Source organism: Myotis myotis, unplaced genomic scaffold (assembly GCF_014108235.1).
Source record: "Myotis myotis isolate mMyoMyo1 unplaced genomic scaffold, mMyoMyo1.p scaffold_m19_p_21, whole genome shotgun sequence".
Taxonomy (NCBI): domain Eukaryota; kingdom Metazoa; phylum Chordata; class Mammalia; order Chiroptera; family Vespertilionidae; genus Myotis; species Myotis myotis.
Genome location: NW_023416326.1, coordinates 8,432,994 through 8,445,047, shown reverse-complemented (window position 1 = coordinate 8,445,047; position 12,054 = coordinate 8,432,994). Strand labels below are relative to the sequence as shown.

The window sequence follows — 12,054 nt, the reverse complement described above, 5'->3', positions numbered from 1 at the left end:
AAAATTCATGCATGGGTAGGGTCCCTAGGCCTGGTCAGCCATCAGGGCCGATCAGGGCCTTCCTTCGTTCCGTGCCGCCCCCTGGTGGTCAGCGCACGTCATAGCGAGCGATTGAACTCCCAGTCTCTCAGTCAAACTCCTAAGGGGACAATTTGCACATTAGCCTTTTATTTTATAGGAGGATTTTCAAGATAAGGTGTGCCACAAAAGAGGTGGGAGCCAGAATGGAAATACTATCTTACCACATCTGTTGGCCAGAAATTACCTTAAACAAGGGAGCATTTTAGAAGAATTAGGAGAACTCAAGACTCAAGCCAGCATTGACACCTTTAACTGGTGAGTATCAAACTTATTAGAGGAGACTGTCGGTTTAGTTCATCCGAACTGTCCGCTAACCCATACACCACGTCTATTCAGCTCTGAATGCAGGAGCAAGCTTTATCGAGCTTCTCCGAAGCCAGCTGCCTCTCTCATTTCATTTCGATGTGGCTGCTGTTCTAGCGATTGCGCATTTCCAGAACACGCAGCGATGTGCTGGAGGCCTCAGGGAGACAGGCGAGGAAGAGAAGGAAATGGACGGAGTTTGAACAGCTCCCGCTGAGCCAGCTCAAGGCATGTTACCCGAGTGGTGACAATGGTGAGAAAACCATTGAGCCACATTGTCAACACAGGCGTCCATCAGGTTTCAAGTCGGAAGAAAGCGTGTTTTCCCAGTAGAAAGCTCTAGGACAGCGGTTCTCAACCCCTTTGGTGGTCGAACGACCCTTTCACAGGGGTTGGCTCAGACCATCCTGCATATCAGATATTTACATGACGGTTCATCACAGTAGCAACATGACAGTGATGAAGTAGCAACGAAAATAATTTTATGGTTGGGTCACAACATGAGGAACTGTATTTAAAGGGCCAGAAGGTTGAGAACCACTGGTCTAGGAGGTCTTACAGCACCAAGTGGCTGCCTAACAACGAGAAGAAGTTAAGTTTGGAGTTTGGGAGGAGTTAAGTAGATTCAGGGGAAGCCAGTAAAAAGGCTAAGTCAGTATCTATAGCAGGAGTCCTCAAACTTTTTAAACAGGGGGCCAGTTCACTGTCCCTCAGACCGTTGGAGGGCCGGATTATAGTTTAAAAAAAGAAACTATGAACAAATTCCTCTGCACACAGCGGCGGCAAAAACACCCGGAGGGCCGGATAAATGTTTTCGGAGAGCCGCATGTGGCCCGCGGGCCGTAGTTTGAGGACCCCTGATCTATAGGTTTCTCAAGACAAAAGAGACAAGGAGAATGAGAGAGAGATTGAGAGAGAGAAGCACAAGAAAGTCAAAACCTAGGGCATTTCAGGAAGAAAGGAAAGAGTCTTGGACCATCACCTACACGGGTGGAGATCTGGGCCAGGTTCACTGTATTTCATTTATTTCTTTTTATTTTTTAATCCTCACCCGAGGATATTTTTCCATTGATTTTTAGAGAGGATGGAAGAGAGAGGGAAAGACAGAAACATCGACGTGAGAGACACACATAGATTGGTTGCCTCCTGCACTCGCCTGACCAGGGCCCAAGCTGGGGTGGAGCCTACAACCTTGGTACGTGCCCTTGACCAGAATCGAACCCGGTACCAATCAGTCCATAGGCCGACACCGAGAAAACCCGGCTAGGGCCCAGGTTCACTTTAGACGTCTAAGAGGCAGGGCCCCGGCTGACTTCAGGGTGTCCTACTATTTCTCCAAATGGGTAGTCAGCCGTGGAAGTTCAATGCACCCGGATGTTAGTCGAGCTTACAGAATGCACCTGCAGTGAACTGGGCATCCATAATCACTAGGAATGTTTTCAGTTGAAGTGCCAATTGCCCTCCTTGGTGCCTGGCCCTTCCAAACCATAATGACCATGGTTACGGTGTCCTAAGCCGGGTTTATGAGCAACACGGGGTCCCGCCCTCCCCTTAGGAAGGCTCCCAAGTGGTAGGGACCACATGCATTTGATTGTGACAAATGACCAGTTTACATGTTCATCAGTGCACCGTAGTAGGTATTTGTTCCTATCGCCAAAGCAAAACGCACCACGCCTCTCGCCTCAAGAAAAGAAAACCAACAGCTTCTATCTATTTCTGGTAAGAAATGAAATCGGTTCCATTTTAATCCCCAAAGCAGCAAATCAAATCTCAGCTTTAAAACAATGAACTACTACAGAGAGCCTCCTCGAAGTCACTTAGCATTGATAAATTAGTCATGTATTATTAAATTATTCATATCTTCCTTTTCCTCCGCGCTGTAATGATATACTATACACAGCACTGATAATTTACTTAGGCCGAGTCCATTCATTTAATTATGCTGCTAAACTTGGTAGGCCAATTGGTCACCAGGAGAGTTTCCAGGCAAGCTAATCACAAATATATAGAACATGTCCCTTCTCGTCCCCAGCGGCTAAGTGCTAAAATGCTATTTAGCGCTCAGAAGGTTAATGTCCTGCTTATGTAAATTGTCCAATTTAACATTCAGCAGCAGTATCATAAATTCTGGCTCCAGAATTTCATTAAACGTATGTTCCAACTAGTTGACCTTAAAGGTTAACAAGCACAAGTGGAACAGGACAATTATTTAACTCACTTCTTACCAAGAGACTGGCGCGGACGAGCCATTTAATAGCTCCGCACACTTCGCATCAGAATTCTTCTAAGGTCCCCGATAAAACTGCAGGTCGTGAATTTTCATAAGGGTGTCAGATGATAACTATTTATCTGAACTTGTTTTTCTTTCTTATAAACTTCAACTTTGATCTTAACATTCAATTAGGAGCGATTCCACAGAGAAGGACGGGGCGACTCCAGGAGCCTGTGTTGGTTGTGTTGGCTTTCGTTTGAGTCCGCACGGCGAGGACTTAAAACACCGTATCTGCATTTTCATTCACGGGAATGAATGCAAAGGCGTCGGACACTCACTAGGACAGTGATGGCGAACCTATGACACGCGTGTCAGGGGTGACGCGCGAACTCATTTTTTGGGTTGATTTTTCTTTGTTAGGTGGCATTTAAATATATAAAATAAATATCAAAAAGATAAGTCTTTGTTTTACTCTGGTGGCAAAGATCAAAAAATTTATATGTGTGACACGGCACCAGAGTGAAGTTAGGGTTGTTCAAAATGCTGGCACGCCGAGCTCAAAAGGTTCGCCATCACTGCCCTAGGATGTGCGCGCAGCTCAAATGAGGCAACCGGCCCAACACTGAGTTACAACGTCGCCGACTGTTTTTGGACATTGGCCCAAACATTTGATTCTTTTCTTTTTTTTTAAAATATATTTTATTGATTTTTTTACAGAGAGGAAGGGAGAGGGATAGAGAGTCAGAAACATCGATGAGAGAGAAACATCGATCAGCTGCCTCCTGCACACCCCCCACTGGGGATGTGCCCGCAACCAAGGTACATGCCCTTGACTGGAATCGAACCTGGGACCCTTGAGTCCGCCGGCTGATAATCCCTCCACTGAGCCAAACCGGTCAGGGCTGATTCTTTTCTTAAAAGACCCCCAAATGCTTATTCACCTAGTGGAGAGCATGCGTTCTCTTTTGCATTTCTGTTATGATGGGGTTTAATGTGACAGAGAAGACAGATTATGCAAAGCACCCTTTTTCTAGCCAGGCTTGTTTTCTCTCCTGGCTCACTGGGCAAAGCTCGGGGAATGGTGCCCACAGCCCTGCTGCCCATGGCTGGGGTGATGCACTAAGACCAGTCCCTGGGCTGACTTTTCCACACACTCCCCGCTGGGGCAGGACCCACTAGGGCTTTGAGGGTACATTATCTTGGTACCCACACACCGGCAGCCTCAACAGTTGACAGCCACTGAGCGTGCCAGGAAAGCCATGGGACACATTCTTTGAAGCGCCAACTGCCCAGGCTGCAGGCTATGACATAGCAGCGGCAAGAACAACGGGATTCTATGAACCAATCACCAGCTGGGTTTCTGTTCGACGCTGATATGGAGCGAAATAGCTCACAATTGCCAACAGGGACGTTTATTGGGGGCGTCATAAGTTTTTCTGAAATGTGGTAATGTTCGTTAAAAGTAATGATTGCAGTAATAGAAAAGAGAAAGAGGTGCTAGATAGATATATACATGCATCCATAATAGATAATAGCTAGATACATAGAGACATAATAGATAGGTAGATAATATGTAGATGGCTAGATAAGAGATATAGGTAGAAAGATAGACACGTACATGTGTAGATAATAGATACATAGATATTACGATAGGTAGGTAATAGATAAGAAGATAAATAGATGATAAATAGATAGATATTAAATACTGCCTATCCTCAGCCCAATTCCTCATTCTGCTCTCGTTCCCCTACAGCAAGCATGTGAAACTCAGGGCCCGCGGCCCAGCCAATATAATGGTATATTGGAAACGTTTTAATAAAGATTTTTTAACTTAATTTTTACAATATCCTGTGATACATAATTATTAATAACGAACTACAACATCCGCTAATGACTGGTTACTATAATCGCGTTTCAGTCATTTCCCTCACACGCCTTACACACGCGCCTTACGCACAGGCACACCATTTCTCCCCACTAATACCAGCAGCGAATATTTTAGCAGCCGATGGCCACGTCATTAGTCTTGGACTGACTCGGTGTGCGCAACAGGAAATATCTCGCTTTCGGAGAACAAGAAAAATAGGTTTATTTGCGTTACACTTATTAATTTGTGCAGTTATTCAGTGTCTGGTAAGTTCATGTTCAAGAAAAAATATTAATTTTTATTAAAATGCTCTACGATTTTATGTTAACGACGACTCCTTTATTTCAGCCCTTTGTATTCTGCATGTCTCTATCGAGATAGACCTACGTTTCTATGAGAATGGAAGCGTTTGTTTTTTTTTTGCGGCCCACATATACTTAAACCTTGCTTATTTGGCCCGTGTCAGCCTTTGAGTTGGACATGCTTGCCCTAGGGCAGTGATGGTGAATCTTTTGAACTCGGTGTGCCAGCATTTTGAAAAACCCTAACTTAACTCTGGTGCCGTGTCACATATAGAAATTTTTTGATATTTGCAACCAGAGTAAAACAGAGATTTATATGTTTGATATTTATTTTATATATTTAAATGCCACTTAACAAAGAAAAATCAACAAAAAAATGAGTTCACATGTCACCTCTGACATGCGTGTCATAGGTTCGCCATCACTGCCCTAGGGGTTACTGGACTGTTGGGAACCGCGTGAAGAAATAACATAAGGAAGAAGTATTTCCCAGCCTGAAAGAACGTGACAGTGTTTTATACCCCTTGTGCTGCTCTCCATCCAAACCCCATCTTTGGAATATTGGCCTCGAATCCTGCCTGAGAGGGGACATAAATAAAGGGAAATGGCTAATGGACTAAAAACACTTATGATCAGGTTTTCATAACTAACGTTATTGATGGCCTGGCTCGCGCGTGCGCTCGCACACTGGGCAATATCCATTTCCAACGGAAGATTTAGAGCCCTATTTGCAATAAAAAGGCCAGCGCATGCAAATAAAGCGCCCGGAGAGGGAGGCCGGGTGGCATTCCCTTCCCGGGGAGAGGGAGAAAGGAGCTACTTGGGAAGCAGAGCTGACCATGGCAGGGGTGACAGGGCGGCGGGGGGCGGGGGGCGCAGGGTGGGGGACAGTATGTGTGCACATTTCAGACGTGGCTGTGCATTTCATTGAGTCCCAGTGTGGTCTTACGGGACAGAAGGCTGTGAACTTGGAAAGGGCCACTCCCTTCGACGTCATGCCATTCGTACTTGAACTTGGCCATGGAAATAGGTCTGTATGTCCGCCCATTAAAACAACAAGAGCCCTAACCGGTTTGGGATAGAGCGTTGGCCTGCAGACCTGAAGGGTCCCAGGTTCGATTCTGGTCAAGGGCATGTACCCTGGTTGCAGGCACATCCCCAGTAGGGGGTGTGCAGGAGGCAGCTGATCGATGTCTCTCATCGATGTTCCTAACTCTCTATCCCTCTCCCTCCCTCCTGGGGAAAAAAAAAAATCAATAAAATATATTTTAAAAAAACAACAACAAGAAGATCGCCACGCAGGAAATGCGACATCACCATGAAGGAGGCAAGATGGGGATATTCTCATGGGATCAGGGGCTTCCTGTGTCAACGTTAACATGGTTTTCCCGGTTTTATTTTCGCTTCTTAAGATCTCTACTTTAGCGAAGACGGTTGAAAGCATAGCTTTTCCGATGCCTAGAAATTTTATTTTGTGCTAAAAATGTCCTATACATAATTCTCTCTTTAATAACAGCTGTAGTCACCATGCAACGATGTTAACGAAGCCAAAAGCATTTTATCTACTTCTTGCTATTCCGATCGAGTTTCGGGAGCATAATTTTCTTCCATTTTAGTTCCTGTTATTCCAATGTCAGCAGAAAAAAATTTTTTTTTCCTTCCAAATCTGGGCTTTTATTATTTTATAAAAAACTAAGTTCCGCCCTAACCGGTTTGGCTCAGTGGATAGAGCATCGCCTATCGGACTGAAGGGTCCCAGGTTCGATTCCGGTCAAGGGCATGTACCTTGGTTGCGGGCACATCCCCAGTCGGGGGTGTGCAGGAGGCAGCTGATCGATGTTTCTAACTCTCTATCCCTCTCCCTTCCTCTCTGTAAAAAATCAATAAAATATATTTTTAAAAAAACACTAAGTTCTGATTACACAGTAAATTATCAACTATGGCTTTATCACATCACATCCATGACAAGACACATGTGACTTGTGGGGTTGATACACTTTCTCATGTTCACGGGTTCAATGACAGTAGGGGGGCCTCCTTTAATTACATCAAAACTATGAAAACACTGGAATCCGGTAACTGTCCCTCTTGGAACTAGGCATTTATGATAGACATTGTCACCTCTGTCCCACCTAATGGCTCCTTGGGGAACAAACTCACTGGGACTGAGAACCACCGGGCCCCCAGGCCATTGCAGGGCCTTGCAGGCCACGCCGGGAATGATTAGTCCGTGGGATCTGATTTGTATTTGGAAAAAAAATCACTCCATCTGCTCAGTACATGCAGAGACCGACTGGGAGGGGGGTGGGGCTTTGCAAGAAGTTCTCCACTGGAGGGATAATGAAGATTTGGACCAAGAAAGAGGCCTCCAGATGGAGAGACGCTGAGAGATGCATGAGGTGTTAGGAGAGGAAGACAAGTTGTATTGAGAGTCTTGCTCTGTGCCTTGTTTTATGATCCTTTTCACTGTGTCTGTCCCTGCTCAAGGCCTGGAGAGGAGCCACCACAGCAAGGCTCCTGCTACTCCCCACCTGATTTCCGTCAGCTGCGTTCTTGCTCAGATTCAACAGATCTGCTTTGTTTGTTACTTATGGCTTATCCCTGTAATTTTTTAAAATATATTTTTATTGCTTTCAGAGAGGGAGGGAGATGGAGAGAGAGAGAACCATCAATGACTAGAGAGAATCGTGGATCGGCTGCCTCCTGCATGCCCCACACTGAGGATCCAGCCTACAACCTGGGCCTGTGCCCTGACCTGGAATCGAACCGTGACCTCCTGGTTCATAGGCCAACGCTCAGCTACTGAGCAACACCAGCCGGGCTCTCTTTGTAATTTCTAACTCAGCACTTTTTATTACTAAGACTGACCTTGACACTGTCCGTGACCCTAAGGACGTTGCTTGCGTTTCCTCTTGAGATGACAATCAGGGCACACCAACCCTTCCAAGGCTCCCCCTGTTTTTCCTGGGGGGAGGGGGGGGGAAGCAGGATGACTGGAGGCCTGTCACCTTCCCCTGATTCACTTCACAAGGAAAACCCAGGGAGGAATCCTAAGTTTAGAGGGAAAATTTCATCATGACATCACCACAGCCCGAGCAGCTGACCTCAATAGTGGAGGCCAAGAAACTGGAAAATCGAAATTTTAATAGGATGAGTTCAACCATCACAGTGGGAAGGGAAGTGGGTCCCCTGGATACAATTTGGGGGACACTTGCGACTAACAGAAATGAGAATCTGAAGGCCCGGAAGGATAGAGGTAGCCTGCTTTTCTGTTTTCTTGATCATTCAGAAAGTCTGGACAAACAAACCTTGTCATTACTGACGAATACCACCTAGGAGATGGCTAACTCCCATTTCCAGGTGAGTTTTTTAAATATAATTTATTGTTTTTTTACAGAGAGGAAGGGAGAGGGATAGAGAGTCAGAAACATCGATGAGAGAGAAACATCGATCAGCTGCCTCCTGCACACTCCCTACTGGGGATGCGCCCACAACCAAGGTACATGCCCTTGACCGGAATCGAACCTGGGACCCTTGAGTCCGCAGGCCGACGCTCTATCCACTGAGCCAAACCGGCTAGGGCTCGAGGTGAGTCTAATGGAAAGGTTTTATGCAGGTGAAGTTTGCCTCCTTGTTGACAGGGAAACCCGTCTCACTAACGCAGGCTCTGAGACCAGGAGTAATCTGTTCAAGTCTTGCCAGAATTCACCTGCTCCGTTGTTTAACACAACCAGATGATGTAATCTGCCCCGTCCTTGCTTACGGGGATGCTTCTAAAGAGGCATCAGCCCTGGCTGGTTTGGCTTAGTGCAGTGGTTCTCAACCTTCGGGCCCTTTAAATACAGTTCCTCATGTTGTGACCCAACCATGAAATTATTTTCGTTGCTACTTCATCACTGTCATGTTGCTACTGTTATGAATCGTAAATATCTGATATGCAGGATGGTCTTAGGCGACCCCTGTGAAAGGGTCGTTCGACCGCCAAAGGGGTCGCGACCCACAGGTTGAGAACCGCTGGCTCAGTGGATAGAGCGTCGGCCTGTGGACTGAAGGGTCCCGGGTTCGATTCCGGTCAAGGGCACATACCTAGGTTGTGGGCTTGGTCCCCAGTGGGGGGCGTGCAGGAGGCAGCCAATCCATGATTCCCTTTCATCATTGATGTTTCTATCTCTCTCTTCCTCTCCCTTCCTCTCTGTAATTAATAAAAATATATTTAAAAAAAATAAAGAGGCAATCAAACATTATCGCCCCTGTCTGGTTAGGAATAATGAGGCCACTGCCTGGGTCTTCATCATACCGCAAGCAAGAGGCCACCCCCTCGAACCCCGCCAAACACACACGCAACCCAAGTCCAGATCTTATTGGAGAGGTCAGGTCTGTGCCTTATTTTGGTGAGGGGGGGAGCAAAGGGGAGGCTAAATGTTTATGAAACCAAGCTTTTAAGTTAGCTCTACCTACAGTTCGCAAACAAACACAGGTCGCACGTGAGTAAAAGGCTCCGAGGTTAGAACAGGTGCAAAAACTAAAGCTCCGTGTCCACCACTCCTGAGGCCGATGCCCCAGGACTTGTTACAGCTCAGAGTTAACTGAAAAACCTGAGTTTCGCTCAACTCCACCTGCCAGCATGGATTTCAAGACTCCCATGCTTTCCTCGTTAGCGTCGGTTGGGTGGGAGCGAAGCAACAGTATTGTTTTTCACAGGCCCAGACGGGCTGAAATAACACAAATTCAGCTTCTCTTCTAGATTTCTCCCTCCCTATGTCCACAGTTAGTAAGACGTGGGATGTAAAGGAGAGCTAGACCACAGGTAGTTTCAAAAACAGGTAGCCCGTAGGATAATGAGCGCCTGCTGTTAGCAGAGCGCACATCTGACAAATTTCATACCTTTTCAGGTGCCGGAGAAAGGTGTTCGCCCGCAGGTGTCCCCGAGGCGCTCTGTGCGATGAAACTGCCCAAGGGGGTGGCCTGGGGAAGCTGCTGGCCCCTGGACGCTGGGGACCCCCGGCCACTGCAGGAGTCAGAGGCTGGGGAAGCCGCCTGTGCCCCAGGAGCCTGCAGACAGAAAGACCCACACTGTGACCAGCAAGCAGGCTCCTTCTTCTTATACTAGAGTCACTACAGTGCCCTCTGCTGACAAAACTGAACATCCGGAGGGTTCGGGCAGAGGGAAAATATTTAAAGGGGTCCACTGTGCTTTCACCGAGCAGCCAAAAAGGATGCACGTGCAGCTGAGAGGCAGTAAGCTGGTGACTGGCACAGGGGTGTCCGGACAAATCCTCATACGAGTATACGGGTGACATCCGTTATTCCCGCCATTCGGTGCCCATTCTATTTGCATCCTGTCAATTATTTTAGTTCATTGTGAGGGCCAGGATGTATTTTTCTTTCTAATTTATGAATCCCAGGGCTTGCCAGAAATTTCCATTGTCTGTTCTCAGGACATCCTTGCTAAGTGTGAAAGTGCAAACAGGCCAGCACAACCCAAGCCTGTCCAGTGGCTGAACCGACAGACTCTGGAGCCGGTTTTGCTTACGTTTGAATATGATTCCGCCACTTACTGGCTGAATGACCTTGAGCAATGATTTCACCTTGCCTGTGCCTCGGTTTCCTCATCTGTATAATGGGAACACTAGTACCCAACTTACTGTGCCAATTAGATAAATTAACATGGAAATATCTCACTTGCTAGCAGTAATCCCTTTCTGAAAAATCAGATTTCTGCAGGGAAACCTGGAGCCTATTGTTATTTTTTTAAAGAAAAACTTGAATATGTCACAAACCAACCAACCTCACCCGCCTCTCCCACCAAGCAATTTCTTAAATTGTAACTAATCATAGTAAATCCCCCCACATAAACCATCCTACTATGATAGCAAATGCTCTAAACATGACTGGTGATGACCAAATGATATTAATAAATGGTGTTTCCTATGCATGGCCCTCTCCTCTTCTCTGTAGTCATTTTTCTCTCTCACTTTGCTTCTTCTCTATGGTGTTCTCCAATGCTTTCCCAACGTGGTTTTGAACTCCATATCACCAGACAAAAAAAAAAGGGCTAAATAGGAAAGTCAGCAGGACACAGGTTCAAGGCCAACACACAAGGGCGGGTAAAGGTGTACACCGGGCAGCATGGGCTTCCAGAAACAACAAAAAATTCTGTTTCTTGGTTATGGGGTGAGGCCACAACATTAGAAACAAAGAAACAATTTCCGGAGGAAGAGGCCCAGAAATCAGGATTTTAAAAAGATTCCCAGGTGATTCTAATGTGCAGCCAAGATTGAGAACCACTGCTTTAGAACATGCAAGACCCTGACCAGTTCGGCTCAGTGGATAGAGCGTCGGCCTGCGGACTCAAGGGTCCCAGGTTCGATTCCGGTCAAGGCCATGTACCTTGCACATGGTTGCGGGCACATCCCCAGTAGGGGGCGTGCAGGAGGCAGCTGATCCATGTTTCTCTCTCATCGATGTTTCTAACTCTCTATCCCTCTCCCTTCCTCTCTGTAAAAAATCAATAAGATATATTTTAAAATAAATAAAACACGATGCAAGGGTTTATTAATCTTATCCGTCTGGCTCATTAACCTTACCAATAGATGTATTCTGTCATTCACTCACTCATTCTTACCTTTCTTCCTTCCAAAAATAGTTTGAGGGCTCCCAAGGTGGGCCAGACCCCGTTGCTGGCCATGGGGGATAAACTGGAGAATGAGATATGGTCCCTACTTTCAAGGAGCCAACAATTTAGGGAGGAAATTAGGGCTCGGTTGTGGCAGCTGCTTGGAGGGTGCATGAGGCTGCAACAGCAGGTGACTAGCTCACCTTAGGCCCGAAGTGTTTCTCAACCTTCTGGCCCTTTAAATACAGTTCCTCATGTTGTGACCCAACCATAAAATTATTTTCATTGCTACTTCATAACTGCAATGTTGCTACTGTTATGAATCGTCATGTAAATATCTGATATGCAGGATGGTCTTAGGCGACCCCTGTGAAAGGGTCGTTCGACCGCCAAAGGGGTCGCGACCCACAGGTTGAGAACCGCTGCTAGGGCTAAGCTGGCCCGGGAGGGAGGCAGGAGGAGCACCCCGCGGAGGAGGGACCCGCGCACTGGGGCAGAAAAGTGAGATGAATCCCTGACCACGCGGGACCCGAGGGGGGAACGCGAGATTCTATTATTCGTTTTGCAATTGGGAGCCAGACCTTTCTCTGCAATGCAAGCCTGAGGCTGCCGCCGCGACTTCCGGGCTAGTTGGCCCCGCCCCGGAACCTTGTGTTGCCGGAACTCGAGGCCC

At 46.8% G+C, this 12,054-nt stretch overlaps 1 long non-coding RNA gene across 1 annotated transcript in view; it reads right to left on the bottom strand.

Moving 5' to 3' along the window:
• The window catches only part of LOC118678844, a 73,793-nt gene extending 61,771 nt beyond the window's left edge, over positions 1-12,022 (bottom strand). The window contains exons 1-2 of the long non-coding RNA XR_004975048.1: positions 11,963-12,022; positions 9,650-9,817 (exon numbers count right to left, since the gene is read on the bottom strand). This is a non-coding gene — a long non-coding RNA (uncharacterized LOC118678844). The remainder of the gene's footprint in view (positions 1-9,649; positions 9,818-11,962) is intronic.
• Positions 12,023-12,054: the final 32 nt, after the last annotated feature.